The sequence below is a fragment of the Oncorhynchus gorbuscha genome, linkage group LG23 (genome assembly GCF_021184085.1).
Source record: "Oncorhynchus gorbuscha isolate QuinsamMale2020 ecotype Even-year linkage group LG23, OgorEven_v1.0, whole genome shotgun sequence".
NCBI lineage: Eukaryota > Metazoa > Chordata > Actinopteri > Salmoniformes > Salmonidae > Oncorhynchus > Oncorhynchus gorbuscha.
The window spans coordinates 69,340,570-69,358,771 of record NC_060195.1 but is presented as its reverse complement, the minus strand read 5'-3'; the positions used below and the strand labels follow the sequence as shown (position 1 = coordinate 69,358,771).

At 48.3% G+C, this 18,202-nt stretch overlaps 1 pseudogene; it reads right to left on the bottom strand.

Moving 5' to 3' along the window:
* LOC124010738 overlaps positions 1-18,202 on the bottom strand; it is an 82,899-nt pseudogene that overhangs the window by 11,636 nt on the left and 53,061 nt on the right.

Below are 18,202 nucleotides of genomic sequence, written 5' to 3'. Positions count from 1 at the left end.
TCTATTCGTTTCCTCTGCTGGTCTTATTTGGTTCTTTCCCCTTCTATCCCTCTCTCTCCCCTCCCTCTCTCACTCTCTCGCTCTCTTCTCTCTATCGTCTGCTCCTGCTCCCAGCTGTTCCTATTCCCCTAATCATCATTTAGTCTTCCCACACCTGTTCCCGATCCTTTCCCTGATTAGAGTCCCTATTTATTCCTTTGTGTTCCGTTCCTGTCCTGTTCCTTGTTTAGTATTCACTTGTGTGATTGAATTCACCGTGTCGTGTTTTTGCTGTGATTGTGTATCGCCCTGTCCTGTCGTGTTTTTTGCCTTCATCAGATGCTGCGTGTGAGCAGGTGTCTCTGTCAACTACGGCCTGCGCCTACCCGGGCTGCGACCTGCAGTCTGTGGCCGCTTCTCCAGTTATTCCCTCTACAGACTAGAGGATTTCTGTTATTCCCTGTTTGGACTTAAATAAACTCTGTTTCTGTTAAGTCGCTTTGGGTCCTCTTCACCTGCATGACAGAAGGAACCGACCAAGGAATGGACCCAGCGACTTCAGACGCCGTTACACTGCCGTCAAGATCCAAGGAGCCATGCTCGGCAGACACGAGCAGGAATTGTCTGCTGCTCGCCATGCCGTGGAGAACCTGGCCGCTCAGGTTTCCGACCTCTCTGGACAGTTCCAGAGTCTACGTCTCGTGCCACCTGTTACTTCCTGGCCTGCCGAGCCTCCAGAACCTAGGGTTAATAACCCACCTTGCTACTCCGGGCAGCCCACTGAGTGCCGCTCCTTTCTCACGCAGTGTGAGATTGTGTTCTCTCTCCAACCCAACACATACTCTAGAGAGAGAGAGCTCGGGTTGCTTACGTCATTTCACTCCTTACTGGCCGGGCTCGAGAATGGGGCACAGCTATCTGGGAGGCAAGGGCTGATTGCTCTAACAAGTTCCAGAACTTTAAAGAGGAGATGATTCGGGCTTTTGACCGTTCAGTTTTTGGTAGGGAGGCTTCTAGGGCCCTGGCTTCCTTATGCCAAGGTGAACGGTCCATAACGGATTATTCTATTGAGTTTCGCACTCTTGCTGCCTCTAGTGAGTGGAACGAGCCGGCGCTGCTCGCTCGTTTTCTGGAGGGACTCCACGCAGTGGTTAAGGATGAGATTCTCTCTCCCGGGAGGTTCCTTCAGATGTGGACTCTTGATTGCTCTCGCCATCCGCATAGAACGACGGGTAGATCTTCGTCACCGGGCTCGTGGAAGAGAGCTCGCATCAACGGTGTTTCCCTGCTCCGCATCGCAACCATCTCCCTCCTCTGGCTTTGAGACTGAGCCCATGCAGCTGGGAGGGATTCGCATCTCGACTAAGGAGAGGGAACGGAGGATCACCAACCGCCTGTGCCTCTATTGCGGAGTTGCTGGACATTTTGTTAATTCATGTCCAGTAAAGGCCAGAGCTCATCAGTAAGCGGAGGGCTACTGGTGAGCGCTACTACTCAGGTCTCTTCATCTAGATCTTGTACTACTTTGTCGGTCCATCTACGCTGGACCGGTTCGGTGCTACATGCAGTGCCTTGATTGACTCTGGGGCTGAGGGTTGTTTCATGGACGAAGCATGGGTTCGGAAACATGACATTCCTTTCAGACCGTTAGACAAGCCTACGCCCATGTTTGCCTTAGATGGTAGTCATCTTCCCAGTATCAAATTTGAGACACTACCTTTAACTCTCACAGTATCTGGTAACCACAGTGAGACTATTTCTTTTTTGATTTTCCGTTCACCGTTTACACCTGTTGTTTTGGGTCATCCCTGGCTAGTATGTCATAATCCTTCTATTAATTGGTCTAGTAATTCTATCCTATCCTGGAACGTTTCTTGTCATGTGAAGTGTTTAATGTCTGCCATCCCTCCCGCTTCTTCTGTCCCTACTTCTCAGGAGGAACCTGGCGATTTGACAGGAGTGCCGGAGGAATATCATGATCTGCGCACGGTCTTCAGTCGGTCCCGAGCCAACTCCCTTCCTCCTCACCGGTCGTATGATTGTAGTATTGATCTCCTTCCGGGGACCACTCCTCCTCGAGGTAGACTATACTCTCTGTCGGCTCCCGAACGTAAGGCTCTCGAGGATTATTTGTCTGTGTCTCTGACGCCGGTACCATAGTGCCTTCTTCTCTCCGGCCGGGGCGGGGTTCTTTTTTGTTAAGAAGAAGGACGGTACTCTGCGCCCCTGCGTGATTATCGAGGGCTGAATGACATAACGGTTAAGAATCGTTATCCGCTTCCCCTTATGTCATCAGCCTTCGAGATTCTGCAGGAGCCAGGTGCTTTACTGTTGGACCTTCGTAACGCTTACCATCTCGTGCGCATCAGAGAGGGGGACGAGTGGAAAACGGCGTTTAACACTCCGTTAGGGCATTTTGAGTACCGGGTTCTGCCGCTCGGTCTCGCCAATGCGCCAGCTGTTTTTCAGGCATTAGTTAATGATGTTCTGAGAGACATGCTGAACATCTTTGTTTTTGTCTATCTTGACGATATCCTGATTTTTTCTCCGTCACTCGAGATTCATGTTCAGCACGCTCGACGTGTTCTACAGCGCCTTTTAGAGAATTGTCTCTACGTAAAGGCTGAGAAGTGCTCTTTTCATGTCTCCTCCGTTACTTTTCTCGGTTCCGTTATTTCCGCTGAAGGCATTCAGATGGATTCCGCTAAGGTCCAAGCTGTCAGTGATTGGCCCGTTCCAAGGTCACGTGTCGAGTTGCAGCGCTTTTAGGTTTCGCTAATTTCTATCGGCGTTTCATTCGTAATTTCGGTCAAGTTGCTGCCCCTCTCACAGCTCTTACTTCTGTCAAGACGTGTTTTAAGTGGTCCGGTTCCGCCCAGGGGAGCTTTTGATCTCTTCTAAAAGAACGTTTTACGTCCGCTCCTATCCTCGTTACTCCTGACGTCACTAGACAATTCATTGTCGAGGTTGACGCTTCAGAGGTAGGCGTGGGAGCCATTCTATCCCAGCGCTTCCAGTCTGACGATAAGGTTCATCCTTGCGCTTATTTTTCTCATCGCCTGTCGCCATCTGAGCGCAACTATGATGTGGGTAACCGTGAACTGCTCGCCATCCGCTAGCCCTAGGCGAATGGGCGACAGTGGTTGGAGGGGCGACACGTTCCTTTGTCGTTTGGACAGACCATAAGAACCTTGAGTACATCCGTTCTGCCAAACGACTTAATGCCCGTCAAGCTCGTTGGCGTTGTTTTTCGCTCGTTTCGAGTTTGTGATTTCTTACCGTCCGGGTAGCAAGAACACCAAGCCTGATGCCTTATCCCGTCTGTTTAGTTCTTCTGTGGCTTCTACTGATCCCGAGGGGATTCTTCCTTATGGGCGTGTTGTCGGGTTAACAGTCTGGGGAATTGAAAGACAGGTTAAGCAAGCACTCACGCACACTGCGTCGTCGCGCTTGTCCTAGTAACCTCCTTTTCGTTCCTGTTTCCACTGGCCTGGCTGTTCTTCAGTGGGCTCACTCTGCCAAGTTAGCTGGTCATCCCGGTGTTGGAGGCACTCTGCGTCTATTCGCCAGCGCTTTTGGTGGCCGACTCAGGAGCGTGACACGCGCCGTTTCGTGGCTGCTTGTTCGGACTGCGCGCAGACTAAGTCGGGTAACTCTCCTCCTGCCGGTCGTCTCAGACCGCTCCCCATTCCTTCTCGACCATGGTCTCACATCGCCTTAGACTTCATTACCGGTCTGCCTTTGTCTGCGGGGAAGACTGTGAGAGCCGCCAATAAACGCAGGATTAAGAGTCCAAGGTATTGTTGCGGCCAGAGAGTGTGGCTTTCCACTCGCAACCTTCCTCTTACGACAGCTTCTCGTAAGTTGACTCCGCGGTTCATTGGTCCGCTCCGTGTCTCCCAGGTCGTCAATCCTGTCGCTGTGCGACTGCTTCTTCCGCGACATCTTCGTCGGCCCATCCTGTCTTCCATGTCTCCTGTGTTAAGCCCTTTCTTCGCACCCCCGTTCGTCTTCCCTCCCCCTCCCGTCCTTGTCGAGCGCACCTATTTACAAGGTACATAAGATCATGGACATGCGTTCCGGGACGGGTCACAATACTTAGTGGATTGGGAGGGTTACGGTCCTGAGGAGAGGAGTTGGGTTCCGTCTCGGGACGTGCTGGACCGTTCACTCATCGATGATTTCCCTCCGTTGCCGCCAGATTCCTCCTCGAGTGCGCCAGGAGGCGCTCGGTGAGTGGGGGTACTGTCATGTTTGTCATTTATTATCATGTCTTGTCCCTGTGCTCCCCATTCTATTCGCGTTTCCTCTGCTGGTCTTATTTGGTTCTTTCCCTCTTTCTATCCCTCTCTCCCCCTCCCTCTCTCACTCTCTCGCTCTCTCTCTCTCTATCGTTCCGTTCCTGCTCCCAGCTGTTCCTATTCCCCAATCATCATTTAGTCTTCCCACACCTGTTCCCGATCCTTTCCCCTGATTAGAGTCCCTATTTATTCCTTTGTGTTCCGTTCCTGTCCCGTCGGTTCCTTGTTTTGAATTCACCGTGCTGTGATTGTGTATCGCCCTGTCCTGTCGTGTTTTTTGCCTTCTTCAGATGCTGCGTGTGAGCAGGTGTCTCTGTCTACTACGGCCTGCGCCTACCCGAAGCGACCTGCAGTCTGTGGCCGCTTCTCCAGTTATTCCCCTCTACAGACTAGAGGATTTCTGTTATTCCCTGTTTGGACTTAAATAAACTCTGTTTCTGTTAAGTCGCTTTTGGGTCCTCTTTCACCTGCATGACAGTACTGTAGCTGACTGTACTGTAGCAGACAGTCCTGTATCAGATTGTACTGTAGCTGACTGTACTGTAGCAGACAGTCCTGTATCAGATTGTACTGTAGCTGACTGTACTGTAGCAGACAGTCCTGTATCAGATTGTACTGTAGCTGACTGTACTGTAGCAGACAGTCCTGTATCAGATTGTACTGTAGCTGACTGTACTGTAGCTGGCTGTAGCTGACTGTTCTGTGGCTGACTGTACTGCAGTGTGTAGGTTTACATCATGTTAATAACAGGGTCTAGGAGGAGAGGTAGATGGGTTAGAAGCCTACCACACTAATATAGTGTGTTATAACTACTGGCACCGAGTCTATTAGAGAGGGGTTCTGAACAGACCAATGATAAGGCACATGGGACTATAGACTGGCAGAGAGGGGTTCTGAACCGACCAATGATAAGGCACATGGGACTATAGACTGGCAGAGAGGGGATTCTGGGTGTTGGTTCTGAACAGACCAAGGAGAAGGAACATGGGACTACAGACTGGCAGAGAGGGGTTCTGAACTGACCAATGATAAGGAACATGGGACTATAGACTGGCAGAGAGGGGATTCTGGGTGTTGGTTCTGAACAGACCAATGATAAGGAACATGGGACTACAGACTGGCAGAGAGGGGTTCTGAACTGACCAATGATAAGGAACATGGGACTATAGACTGGCAGAGAGGGGATTCTGGGTGTTGGTTCTGAACAGACCAATGATAAGGTACATGGGACTATAGACTGGCAGAGAGGGGATTCTGGGTGTTGGTTCTGAACAGACCAATGATAAGGCACATGGGACTATAGACTGGCAGGGAGGAGCTTCTGGACAGGATATGATGCTTTGGGCTATCCACAGAGTAGGACCGTCAGACTGACAGACAGACAGCAACCCAAAACCTGACAGGGTTAACTAACACAAATGGTTCACCACAATCAATTTCCACAACCCTTTGAGTTTGAAAACTATTTAAGTGTTTCACAGTCACACAGAAATGTTCTTAAGTGGTTATCCTCCAACACCATTCTTCCTTGCGGACTAAAGCGTCTCTCCCAGACAAGGTTCTGCTCTGTCACTAAGCCAAGGGCACCAACACAGACAGAGACGGGAGAAGAAAAGACCCGAGAAGTGATTTTCACTTCCCTCCTCTCAGCATTTGTCCAAACAGCTTGAAATGTGTAATATGCTTCTTAGCATCTGTAGAACCTTCAGCCTCAACAGGATGCCGTTAGGGCAATGTGTAATATGCTTCTTAGCATCTGTAAAACCTTCAGCCTCAACAGGATGCCGTTAGGGCAATGTGTAATATGCTTCTTAGCATCTGTAAAACCTTCAGCCTCAACAGGATGCCGTTAGGGCAATGTGTAATATGCTTCTTAGCATCTGTAAAACCTTCAGCCTCAACAGGATGCCGTTAGGGCAATGTGTAATATGCTTCTTAGCATCTGTAAAACCTTCAGCCTCAACAGGATGCCGTTAGGGCAATGTGTAATATGCTTCTTAGCATCTGTAAAACCTTCAGCCTCAACAGGATGCCGTTAGGGCAATGTGTAATATGCTTCTTAGCATCTGTAAAACCTTCAGCCTCAACAGGATGCCGTTAGGGCAATGTGTAATATGCTTCTTAGCATCTGTAAAACCTTCAGCCTCAACAGGATGCCGTTAGGGCAATGTGTAATATGCTTCTTAGCATCTGTAGAACCTTCAGCCTCAACAGGATGCCGTTAGGGCAATGTGTATTATGCTTCTTAGCATCTGTAAAACCTTCAGCCTCAACAGGATGCCGTTAAGGCAATGTGTAATATGCTTCTTAGCATCTGTAGAACCTTCAGCCTCAACAGGATGCCGTTAGGGCAATGTGTAATATGCTTCTTAGCATCTGTAGAACCTTCAGCCTCAACAGGATGCCGTTAGGGCAATGTGTAATATGCTTCTTAGCATCTGTAAAACCTTCAGCCTCAACAGGATGCCGTTAGGGCAATGTGTAATATGCTTCTTAGCATCTGTAAAACCTTCAGCCTCAACAGGATGCCGTTAGGGCAATGTGTAATATGCTTCTTAGCATCTGTAAACCTTCAGCCTCAACAGGATGCCGTTAGGGCAATGTGTAATATGCTTCTTAGCATCTGTAAAACCTTCAGCCTCAACAGGATGCCGTTAGGGCAATGTGTAATATGCTTCTTAGCATCTGTAAAACCTTCAGCCTCAACAGGATGCCGTTAGGGCAATGTGTAATATGCTTCTTAGCATCTGTAAAACCTTCAGCCTCAACAGGATGCCGTTAGGGCAATGTGTAATATGCTTCTTAGCATCTGTAGAACCTTCAGCCTCAACAGGATGCCGTTAGGGCAATGTGTAATATGCTTCTTGCCGTTAGTAATCTGTAAAACCTTCAGCCTCAACAGGATGCCGTTAGGGCAATGTGTAATATGCTTCTTAGCATCTGTAAAACCTTCAGCCTCAACAGGATGCCGTTAGGGCAATGTGTAATATGCTTCTTAGCATCTGTAAAACCTTCAGCCTCAACAGGATGCCGTTAGGGCAATGTGTAATATGCTTCTTAGCATCTGTAAAACCTTCAGCCTCAACAGGATGCCGTTAGGGCAATGTGTAATATGCTTCTTAGCATCTGTAAAACCTTCAGCCTCAACAGGATGCCGTTAGGGCAATGTGTAATATGCTTTCTTAGCATCTGTAGAACCTTCAGCCTCAACAGGATGCCGTTAGGCAATGTGTAATATGCTTCTTAGCATCTGTAAAACCTTCAGCCTCAACAGGATGCCGTTAGGGCAATGTGTGATATGCTTCTTAGCATCTGTAAAACCTTCAGCCTCAACAGGATGCCGTTAGGGCAATGTGTAATATGCTTCTTAGCATCTGTAAAACCTTCAGCCTCAACAGGATGCCGTTAGGGCAATGTGTAATATGCTTCTTAGCATCTGTAAAACCTTCAGTCTCAACAGGATGCCGTTAGGGCAATGTGTAATATGCTTCTTAGCATCTGTAGAACCTTCAGCCTCAACAGGATGCCGTTAGGGCAATGTGTAATATGCTTCTTAGCATCCATAAAACCTTCAGCCTCAACAGGATGCCGTTAGGGCAATGTGTGATATGCTTCTTAGCATCTGTAGAACCTTCAGCCTCAACAGGATGCCGTTAGGGCAATGTGATATGCTTCTTAGCATCTGTAAAACCTTCAGCCTCAACAGGATGCCGTTAGGGCAATGTGTAATATGCTTCTTAGCATCTGTAAAACCTTCAGCCTCAACAGGATGCCGTTAGGGCAATGTAATATGCTTCTTAGCATCTGTAAAACCTTCAGCCTCAACAGGATGCCGTTAGGGCAATGTGTAATATGCCTCTTAGCATCTGTAAAACCTTCAGCCTCAACAGGATGCCGTTAGGGCAATGTGTAATATGCTTCTTAGCATCTGTAGAACCTTCAGCCTCAACAGGATGCCGTTAGGGCAATGTGTAATATGCTTCTTAGCATCTGTAAAACCTTCAGCCTCAACAGGATGCCGTTAGGGCAATGTGTAATATGCTTCTTAGCATCTGTAGAACCTTCAGCCTCAACAGGATGCCGTTAGGGCAATGTGTAATATGCTTCTTAGCATCTGTAAAACCTTCAGCCTCAACAGGATGCCGTTAGGGCAATGTGTAATATGCTTCTTAGCATCTGTAGAACCTTCAGCCTCAACAGGATGCCGTTAGGGCAATGTGTAATATGCTTCTTAGCATATGTAAAACCTTCAGCCTCAACAGGATGCCGTTAGGGCAATGTGTAATATGCTTCTTAGCATCTGTAAAACCTTCAGCCTCAACAGGATGCCGTTAGGGCAATGTGTAATATGCTTCTTAGCATCTGTAGAACCTTCAGCCTCAACAGGATGCCGTTAGGGCAATGTGTAATATGCTTCTTAGCATCTGTAAAACCTTCAGCCTCAACAGGATGCCGTTAGGGCAATGTGTAATATGCTTCTTAGCATCTGTAAAACCTTCAGCCTCAACAGGATGCCGTTAGGGCAATGTGTAATATGCTTCTTAGCATCTGTAAAACCTTCAGCCTCAACAGGATGCCGTTAGGGCAATGTGTAAATAAATAGACTAAAACAAAGTAGGACTGGATAGATGGAGAATAAAGGTGTGTGTAAGTGAGCTTGTGCGTCTGTTGTGTGTGTGTGTGGCTACTAAACTATGCTCATTCACTCATTGGGGCTGTTTTAAAGGTTCTTTTGCAGATGTGTGTGTGTGTGTGTGTGTGTGTGTGTGTGTGTGTGTGTGTGTGTGTGTGTGTGTGTGTGTGTGTGTGTGTGTGTGTGTGTGTGTGTGTGTGTGTGTGTGTGTGTGTGTGTGTGTGTGTGTGTGTGTGTGTGTGTGTGTGTGTGTGTGTGTGTGTGTGTGCCTGCATCTATACATGTATATATATATTTACCAGTCAGTAGTTTGGACACACCTACTCATTCCAGGGTTTTCTGTATTTTTACTATTTTCTACATTGTAGAATAATAGTGAAGACATCAAAACGATGAAATAACACATATGGAATCATGTAGTAAGCAAAAAAGTGTTAAACAAATATTTTCTATTTGAGATTCTTCAATGTAGCCTTGATGACAGCTTTGCAATGTAGAAAATAGTCCAAATAATGATAAACCCTTGAATGAGTAGGTGTCCAAACTACTGACTGGTTCTGTACATGTAAAAGTGCCTGTGTGTGTATCACTGACAATGTGTGTGTTCATTTTATGTGTGTGTATGTGCGTCTGTGTGTGCGCGTGTGTCACTCACACGTTGGTGGTGAAGATGCCGTAGATGAGGTCCTGTTCGGGCAGATAGAAGGTGCTCTGCAGCTCGTTATAGTAGAAGGGGATCTCTCCTGACCGCGAGCAGTTCAACCGCGCCTTCATGAACGTAGTCCAAGTGTCCTCCAATAGGAAGCGACCGCCCACGTCGTTCTTACAGACCCGGGCGACCCGGGAGAACACGGTGCGACCGCAGTCGTGTTCGACTGCGTTCTCTCTCAGGAAGAAATAGGTGAAGAGACCCACCTCGTAGACTGAGATAAAGTGAGGGTCTGGAGGAGAGAGGGAAGGAGGGAGGGGAGGAGGGAGGGGAGGAGGGGAAGAAGAAGAAGAAGAAGGAGAAGGGGAGGGAAGAGGAGGAGGGAGGGAGGGGAGGAGGGAGGGGAGGGAGGGGGAGGGAGGAGGGAGGGGAGTGGAGGAGGGAGGTGAGGAGGGGAAGAAGAAGAAGAAGGGAGAAGGGGAGGGCGAGAGGGAGGGGAGGAGGGAGGGGAGGAGGGGAAGAAGAAGAAGAAGGAGAAGGGGAGGGCGAGAGGGAGGGAGGAGGGAGGGGAGGGGAGGAGGGGAAGAAGAAGAAGAAGGGGACGGCGAGAGGGAGGGGAGGAGGGGAAGAAGAAGAAGAAGGAGAAGGGAGGGCGAGAGAAGAGGGGAGGAGGGAGGGGAGGAGGGAGGGGAGGAGGGGGAAGAAGAAGAAGAAGAAGGGAGAAGGGAGGGAGAAGGGGAGGGCGAGAGGGAGGGGAGGAGGGAGGGGAGGAGAGAGGAAGGAGGGAGGTGAGGAGGGGAAGAAGAAGAAGAAGGGAGAAGGGGAGGGCGAGAGGGAGGGGAGGAGGGAGGGGAGGAGGGAGGAGGGGAGGGGAGGGGGGAAGAAGAAGAAGAAGGGAGAAGGGGAGGGCAAGAGGGAGGGGAGGAGGGAGGGGAGGAGGGAAGAAGAAGAAGGGAGAAGGGGAGGGCGAGAGGGAGGGGAGGAGGGAGGAGGAGAGAGGGAAGGAGGGACGGGAGGAGGGGAAGAAGAAGAAGGGAGAAGGGAAGGGGAGGAGGGGGAAGAAGAAGAAGAAGAAGAAGAATGGAGAAGGGGAGGGCGAGAGGGAAGGCAGGGAGGAGGGGAGGGCAGAAGACAGGAATAGAGAAAGAGAGGGAGGGCAGAAGACAGGAATAGAGAAAGAGAGGGAGGGCAGAAGACAGGAATAGAGAAAGAGAGGGAGGGAAGGAGGGAGGGGAGGGGAGGGAGGGGAGGAGGGGAGGGCAGAAGACAGGAATAGAGAAAGAGAGGGAGGGAAGGTGTAAGTTCGGCATGAGATATGGTATCAAATCAAATCATCAAATCAGATGTTATTGGTCACATACACATGGTTAGCAGATGTTATTGGTCACATACACATGGTTAGCAGATGTTATTGGTCACATACACATGGTTAGCAGATGTTATTGGTCACATACACACGGTTAGCAGATGTTATTGGTCACATACACATGGTTAGCAGATGTTATTGGTCACATACACATGGTTAGTAGATGTTATTGGTCACATACATGGTTAGCAGATGTTATTGGTCACATGGTTAGCAGATGTTATTGGTCACATACACACGGTTAGCAGATGTTATTGGTCACATACACACGGTTAGCAGATGTTATTGGTCACATACACATGGTTAGCAGATGTTATTGGTCACATACACATGGTTAGCAGATGTTATTGGTCACATACACATGGTTAGCAGATGTTATTGGTCACATACACATGGTTAGCAGATGTTATTGGTCACATACACATGGTTAGCAGATGTTATTGGTCACATACACATGGTTAGCAGATGTTATTGGTCACATACACATGGTTAGCAGATGTTATTGGTCACATACACATGGTTAGCAGATGTTATTGGTCACATACACATGGTTAGCAGATGTTATTGGTCACATACACATGGTTAGCAGATGTTATTGGTCACATACACATGGTTAGCAGATGTTATTGGTCACATACACATGGTTAGCAGATGTTATTGGTCACATACACATGGTTAGCAGATGTTATTGGTCACATACACATGGTTAGCAGATGTTATTGGTCACATACATGGTTAGCAGATGTTATTGGTCACATACACATGGTTAGCAGATGTTATTGGTCACATACACATGGTTAGCAGATGTTATTGGTCACATACACATGGTTAGCAGATGTTATTGGTCACATACACACGGTTAGCAGATGTTATTGGTCACATACACATGGTTAGCAGATGTTATTGGTCACATACACACGGTTAGCAGATGTTATTGATCACATACACATGGTTAGCAGATGTTATTGGTCACATACACACGGTTAGCAGATGGTATTGATCACATACACATGGTTAGCAGATGTTATTGGTCACATACACACGGTTAGCAGATGTTATTGGTCACATACACACGGTTAGCAGATGTTATTGGTCACATACACATGGTTAGCAGATGTTATTGGTCACATACACATGGTTAGCAGATGTTATTGGTCACATACACATGGTTAGCAGATGTTATTGGTCACATACACATGGTTAGCAGATGTTATTGGTCACATACACATGGTTAGCAGATGTTATTGGTCACATACACATGGTTAGCAGATGTTATTGGTCACATACACATGGTTAGCAGATGTTATTGGTCACATACACATGGTTAGCAGATGTTATTGGTCACATACACATGGTTAGCAGATGTTATTGGTCACATACACATGGTTAGCAGATGTTATTGGTCACATACACATATTTAGCAGATGTTATTGGTCACATACACACGGTTAGCAGATGTTATTGGTCACATACACGTGGTTAGCAGATGTTATTGGTCACATACACATGGTTAGCAGATGTTATTGGTCACATACACATGGTTAGCAGATGTTATTGGTCACATACACATGGTTAGCAGATGTTATTGGTCACATACACATGGTTAGCAGATGTTATTGGTCACATACACATGGTTAGCAGATGTTATTGGTCACATACACATGGTTAGCAGATGTTATTGGGTCTCGAGCTTGATGACGAGCTTGGAGGGCACTATGGTGTTAAATGCAGAGCTGTAGTCGATGAACAGCATTCTCACATAGGTATTCCTCTTGTCCAGATGGGTTAGGGCAGTGTGCAGTGTGGTTGCGATTGCGTCGTCTGTGGACCTATTTGGGCGGTAAGTAAATTGGAGTGGGTCCAGGGTGAGGTGATATGGTCCTTGACTAGTCCCTCAAAGCACTTCATGATGACGGAAGTGAGTGCTACGGGGCGGTAGTCGTTTAGCTCAGTTATCTTAGCTTTCTTGGGAACAGGAACAATGGTGGCCCTCTTGAAGCATGTGGGAACAGCAGACTGATATAGGGATTGATTGAATATGTCCGTAAACACACCGGCCAGCTGGTCTGCGCATGCTCTGAGGGCGCGGCTGGGAATGCCGTCTGGGCCTGCAGCCTTCACTGCAGTTTTACTCACCTCGGCTGCAGTGAAGGAGAGTTCGCATGTTTTCGTTGCAGGCCGTGTCAGTGGCACTGTATTGTCCTCAAAGCGGGAGCAATACATCCTGGTCCGTGACGGGGCAGGTTTTCTTCTTGTAGTCCGTGATTGACTGTAGACCCTGCCACATACCTCTTGTGTCTGAGCCGTTGAATTGAGATTCTACTTTGTCTCTATACTGACGCTTAGCTTGTTTGATAGCCTTGCGGAGGGAATAGCTGCACTGTTTGTATTCGGTCATGTTACCAGTCACCTTGCCCTGATTAAAAGCAGTGGTTCGCGCTTTCAGTTTCACGCGGATGCTGCCATCAATCCACGGTTTCTGGTTAGGGAATGTTTTAATCGTTGCTATGGGAACGACATCTTCAACGCATCTTTCAGCTCCAAACGGCTGATGCAGCGGCAGGAATGTGAGCAGTGATGTTCTTTGCATGGAATCAGTAGTTCTCTCTTCCTTACACTTTCCCATTACCATTAGGACTCATCCTCTAGGATTCCTTTCCCATTACCATTAGGACTCATCCTCTAGGATTCCTTTCCCATTACCATTAGGACTCATCCTCTAGGATTCCTTTTCCCATTACCATTAGGACTCATCCTCTAGGATTCCTTTCCCATTACCATTAGGACTCATCCTCTAGGATTCCTTTCCCATTACCATTAGGACTCATCCTCTAGGATTCCTTTCCCATTACCATTAGGACTCATCCTCTAGGATTCCATTCACGTTACAACATAAGGAGTGTCTCTAGCCAGTTACAGTTGGCTGTTCAGTAATGTATTGGCATTGACATAGAATTGCTAGAATGCAAATAGTCAAGTCATGTTCCCTGATGGGTGGACCGGCAGCCATATTGAATGTACCCATAACCAGGAAGCAAAGCAGGAAGTACAGTCATGATCCAATTGTAATTCTATTCCCACACTATTAGACAAAATAGTTCCAAAAGAGTTCTTTGGCTATCCCTATAGGATAACCCTTTTTTGGTTCTAGGTAGAACCCTTCTGGGTTCCACGTACCTAGAGCCCAAAAGGGTTCTATCTGAAACTGAAAATGTTCTACTTGGAACCAAAAGGGTTCTCTTTTTTCCAAAGAGTGTATGGTACACATGAGTGTTTACCGTTGAGCCATTTGGAGTTGTACTGGGCTGTTCGCAGCGGCGGCATGTTACCAAGGCTACGGTAGATGACGGGGTCACGACCCGAGAAGTCGATGACAGTGGCGGCATAGAGTTCGCCCTTCTCTGTTATCATGGCAGTGGAGTTGTGACGTGGGTCGTAGGGGCATCTCGCCACCCCGTTCACCGTGTCCATCACCCGACTGATGTTTCCTATCTGGAAGAGGATGGAAGAAGGGTGAGGATAGAGGGTGTTTAGATAGAGGTATGTCCAGATGTCCATACTAGGATCCTAAACAGCAGAACAGGCCACTCCATTCAGCTAAGGGATGATTTTTGTCAGAGCGGATGTCAGGGGCCCAGAACATAATTATTATAATCTTTACACTGTAAATAGACCACAACTAAGCCGAAAAATATATTGTATTTGAAAATAACAATCCCTTCATACGTTGATTACAATGAGACACAATCATGTCTCCTCTTTTACTCGTGGGAATACTGGAGAACAGATTTCTTCCGGTTTTGCCGCAGACACCTGCTATATAGTATGCATGGCCAAAACATGACTTCATACTATACTGAACAAAAATAGAAACGCAACATGGAAAGTGTTGGTCCCATGTTTCATCTGCTGAAATAAAAGATCCCAGAAATGTTCCATACGCACAAAACGTTTATCTTTCAAATTTTGGCCACAAATTTGTTTACATCCCTGTTAGTGCATCTTATGTGGGGGACAATAAAAGGCCACTCTAAAATGTGCAATTTTGTTACACAACACAATGCCACAGATGTCTCAAATTTTGAGGGGGGTGCAATTGGCATGCTGACTGCAGGAATGTCCACCAGAGCTGTTGCCAGAGAAGTGAATGTTCATTTCTCTACCATAAGCCCACTCCAACGTTGTTTTTGAGAATTTGGCAGCAGGTCCAACTGACCTTACAACCGCGAACCACGCCAGCCCTCATCCGGCTTCTTCACCTGCGGGATCGTCTGAGACCAGCCACCCGGACAGCGGATGACACTGTGGGTTTGCACAACCAAATAATTTCTGCACAAACTGCCAGAAATCGTCTCAGGGAAGCTGATCTGTGTTCTTGTCGTCTTGACCTGACTGTTGTTCGGCGTCGTAACCGACTTCAGTGGGCAAAGGTTCACCTAGGATGGCCACTGGCACGCTGGAGAGGTGTGCTCTTTACGGATGAATCCCGGATTCTACTGTACCGGTAGGTGTCAGAAAGCATGTCGTGGCGTAGTGTGGGTCAGTGGTTTGCTGTTCGACATTGTGAACAGAGTGCTCCATCCTGTCACTTCTCTCTCATCTCCCTCTCCTGTTACTCCTCTCTCTCATCTCCCTCTCCCTCTCATGTTACTCTCTCATCTCCCTCTCCTGTTACTCCTCTCTCTCATCTCCCTCTCCTGTTACTCCTCTCTCATCTCCCTCTCCTGTTACTCCTCTCTCATCTCCCTCTCCTGTCACTACTCTCTCATCTCCCTCTACTGTTACTCCTCTCTCTCATCTCCCTCTCCCTCTCATGTTACTCTCTCATCTCCCTCTCCTGTCACTCCTCTCTCATCTCCCTCTCCTGTTACTCCTCTCTCATCTCCCTACCCTGTCACTCCTCTCTCATCTCCCTCTCCTGTCACTCCCCTCTCACCCCCTCTCCTGTTACTCCTCTCTCATCTCCCTCTCCTGTCACTCCTCTCTCATCTCCCTCTCCTGTTACTCCTCTCTCATCTCCCTCTCCTGTCACTCCTCTCTCATCTCCCTCTCCTGTTACTCCTCTCTCATCTCCCTCTCCTGTCACTCCTCTCTCATCTCCCTACCCTGTCACTCCTCTCTCATCTCCCTCTCCTGTCACTCCCCTCTCACCCCCTCTCCTGTTACTCCTCTCTCATCTCTCTCTCCTGTTACTCCTCTCTCATCTCCCTCTCCCTCTCCTGTTACTTCTGTCTCATCTCCCTCTCCTGTTAATCCTCTCTCATCTCCCTCTCCTGTTAATCCTCTCTCCTCTCCCTCTCCTGTTACTCCTCTCTCTCATCTCCCTCTCCTGTTACTCCTCTCTCATCTCCCTCTCCTGTTACTCCTCTCTCATCTCCCTCTCCTGTTACTCCTCTCTCTCATCTCCCTCTCCTGTTACTCCTCTCTCTCATCTCCCTCTCCCTCTCCTGTTACTTCTGTCTCATCTCCCTCTCCTGTTAATCCTCTCTCATCTCCCTCTCCTGTTAATCCTCTCTCCTCTCCCTCTCCTGTTACTCCTCTCTCTCATCTCCCTCTCCTGTTACTCCTCTCTCATCTCCCTCTCCTGTTACTCCTCTCTCATCTCCCTCTCCTGTTACTCCTCTCTCTCATCTCCCTCTCCTGTTACTCCTCTCTCTCATCTCCCTCTCCTGTTACTCCTCATTCATCTCCCCCTCCCTCTCCTGTTACTCCTCTCTCTCATCTCCCTCTCCTGTTACTCCTCTCTCATCTCCCTCTCCTGTTACTCCTCTCTCTCATCTCCCTCTCCTGTTACTCCTCTCTCTCATCTCCCTCTCCTGTTACTCCTCTCTCTCATCTCCCTCTCCTGTTACTCCTCTCTCATCTTCCTCTCCCTCTCCTGTTACTCCTCTCTCATCTTCCTCTCCCTCTCCTGTTACTCCTCTCTCATCCCCCTCTCCTGTTACTCCTCTCTCATCTCCCTCTCCTGTTACTCCTCTCTCATCTCCCTCTCCTGTTACTCCTCTCTCATCTCCCTCTCCAGTTACTCCTCTCTCATCTTCATCTCCCTCTCCTGTTACTCCTCTCTCATCTCCCTCTCCTGTTACTCCTCTCTCATCTCCCTCTCCTGTTAATCCTCTCTCATCTCCCTCTCCTGTTAATCCTCTCTCATCTCCCTCTCCTGTTACTCCTCTCTCTCATCTCCCTCTCCTGTTACTCCTCTCTCATCTCCCTCTCCCTCTCCTGTTACTCCTCTCTCATCTCCCTCTCCTGTTACTCCTCTCTCTCATCTCCCTCTCCTGTTACTCCTCTCTCTCATCTCGCTCTCCTGTTACTCCTCTCTCTCATCTCCCTCTCCTGTTACTCCTCTCTCATCTCCCTCTCCCTCTCCTGTTACCCCTCTCTCATCTCCCTCTCCCTCTCCTGTTACTCCTCTATCATCTCCCTCTCCTGTTACTCCTCTCTCTCTCATCTCCCTCTCCTGTTACTCCTCTCTCTCATCTCCCTCTCCTGTTACTCCTCTCTCATCTCCCTCTCCTGTTACTCCTGTCTCATCTCCCTCTCCCTCTCCTGTTACTCCTCTCTCATCTCCCTCTCCTGTTACTCCTCTCTCATCTTCCTCTCCCTCTCCTGTTACTCCTGTCTCATCTCCCTCTCCCTATCCTGTTACTCCTCTCTCATCTCCCTCTCCTGTTACTCCTCTCTCATCTTCCTCTCCTGTTACTCCTCTCTCATCTTCCTCTCCTGTTACTCCTGTCTCATCTCCCTCTCCCTCTCCTGTTACTCCTCTCTCATCTCCCTCTCCTGTTACTCCTCTCTCATCTTCCTCTCCTGTTACTCCTCTCTCATCTTCCTCTCCCTCTCCTGTTACTCCTCTCTCATCCCCCTCTCCTGTTACTCCTCTCTCATCTCCCTCTCCTGTTACTCCTCTCTCATCTCCCTCTCCTGTTACTCCTCTCTCATCTCCCTCTCCAGTTACTCCTCTCTCATCTTCCTCTCCTCTCCTGTTACTCCTCTCTCATCTCCCTCTCCTGTTACTCCTCTCTCATCTCCCTCTCCTGTTACTCCTCTCTCATCTCCCTCTCCTGTTACTCCTCTCTCATCTCCCTCTCCTGTTACTCCCTCTCTCATCTCCCTCTCCAGTTACTCCTCTCTCATCTCCCTCTCCAGTTACTCCTCTCTCATCTTCCTCTCCCTCTCATGTTACTCCTCTCTCATCTCCCTCTCCTGTTACTCCTCTCTCATCTCCCTCTCCTGTTACTCCTCTCTCATCTCCCTCTCCTGTTACTCCTCTC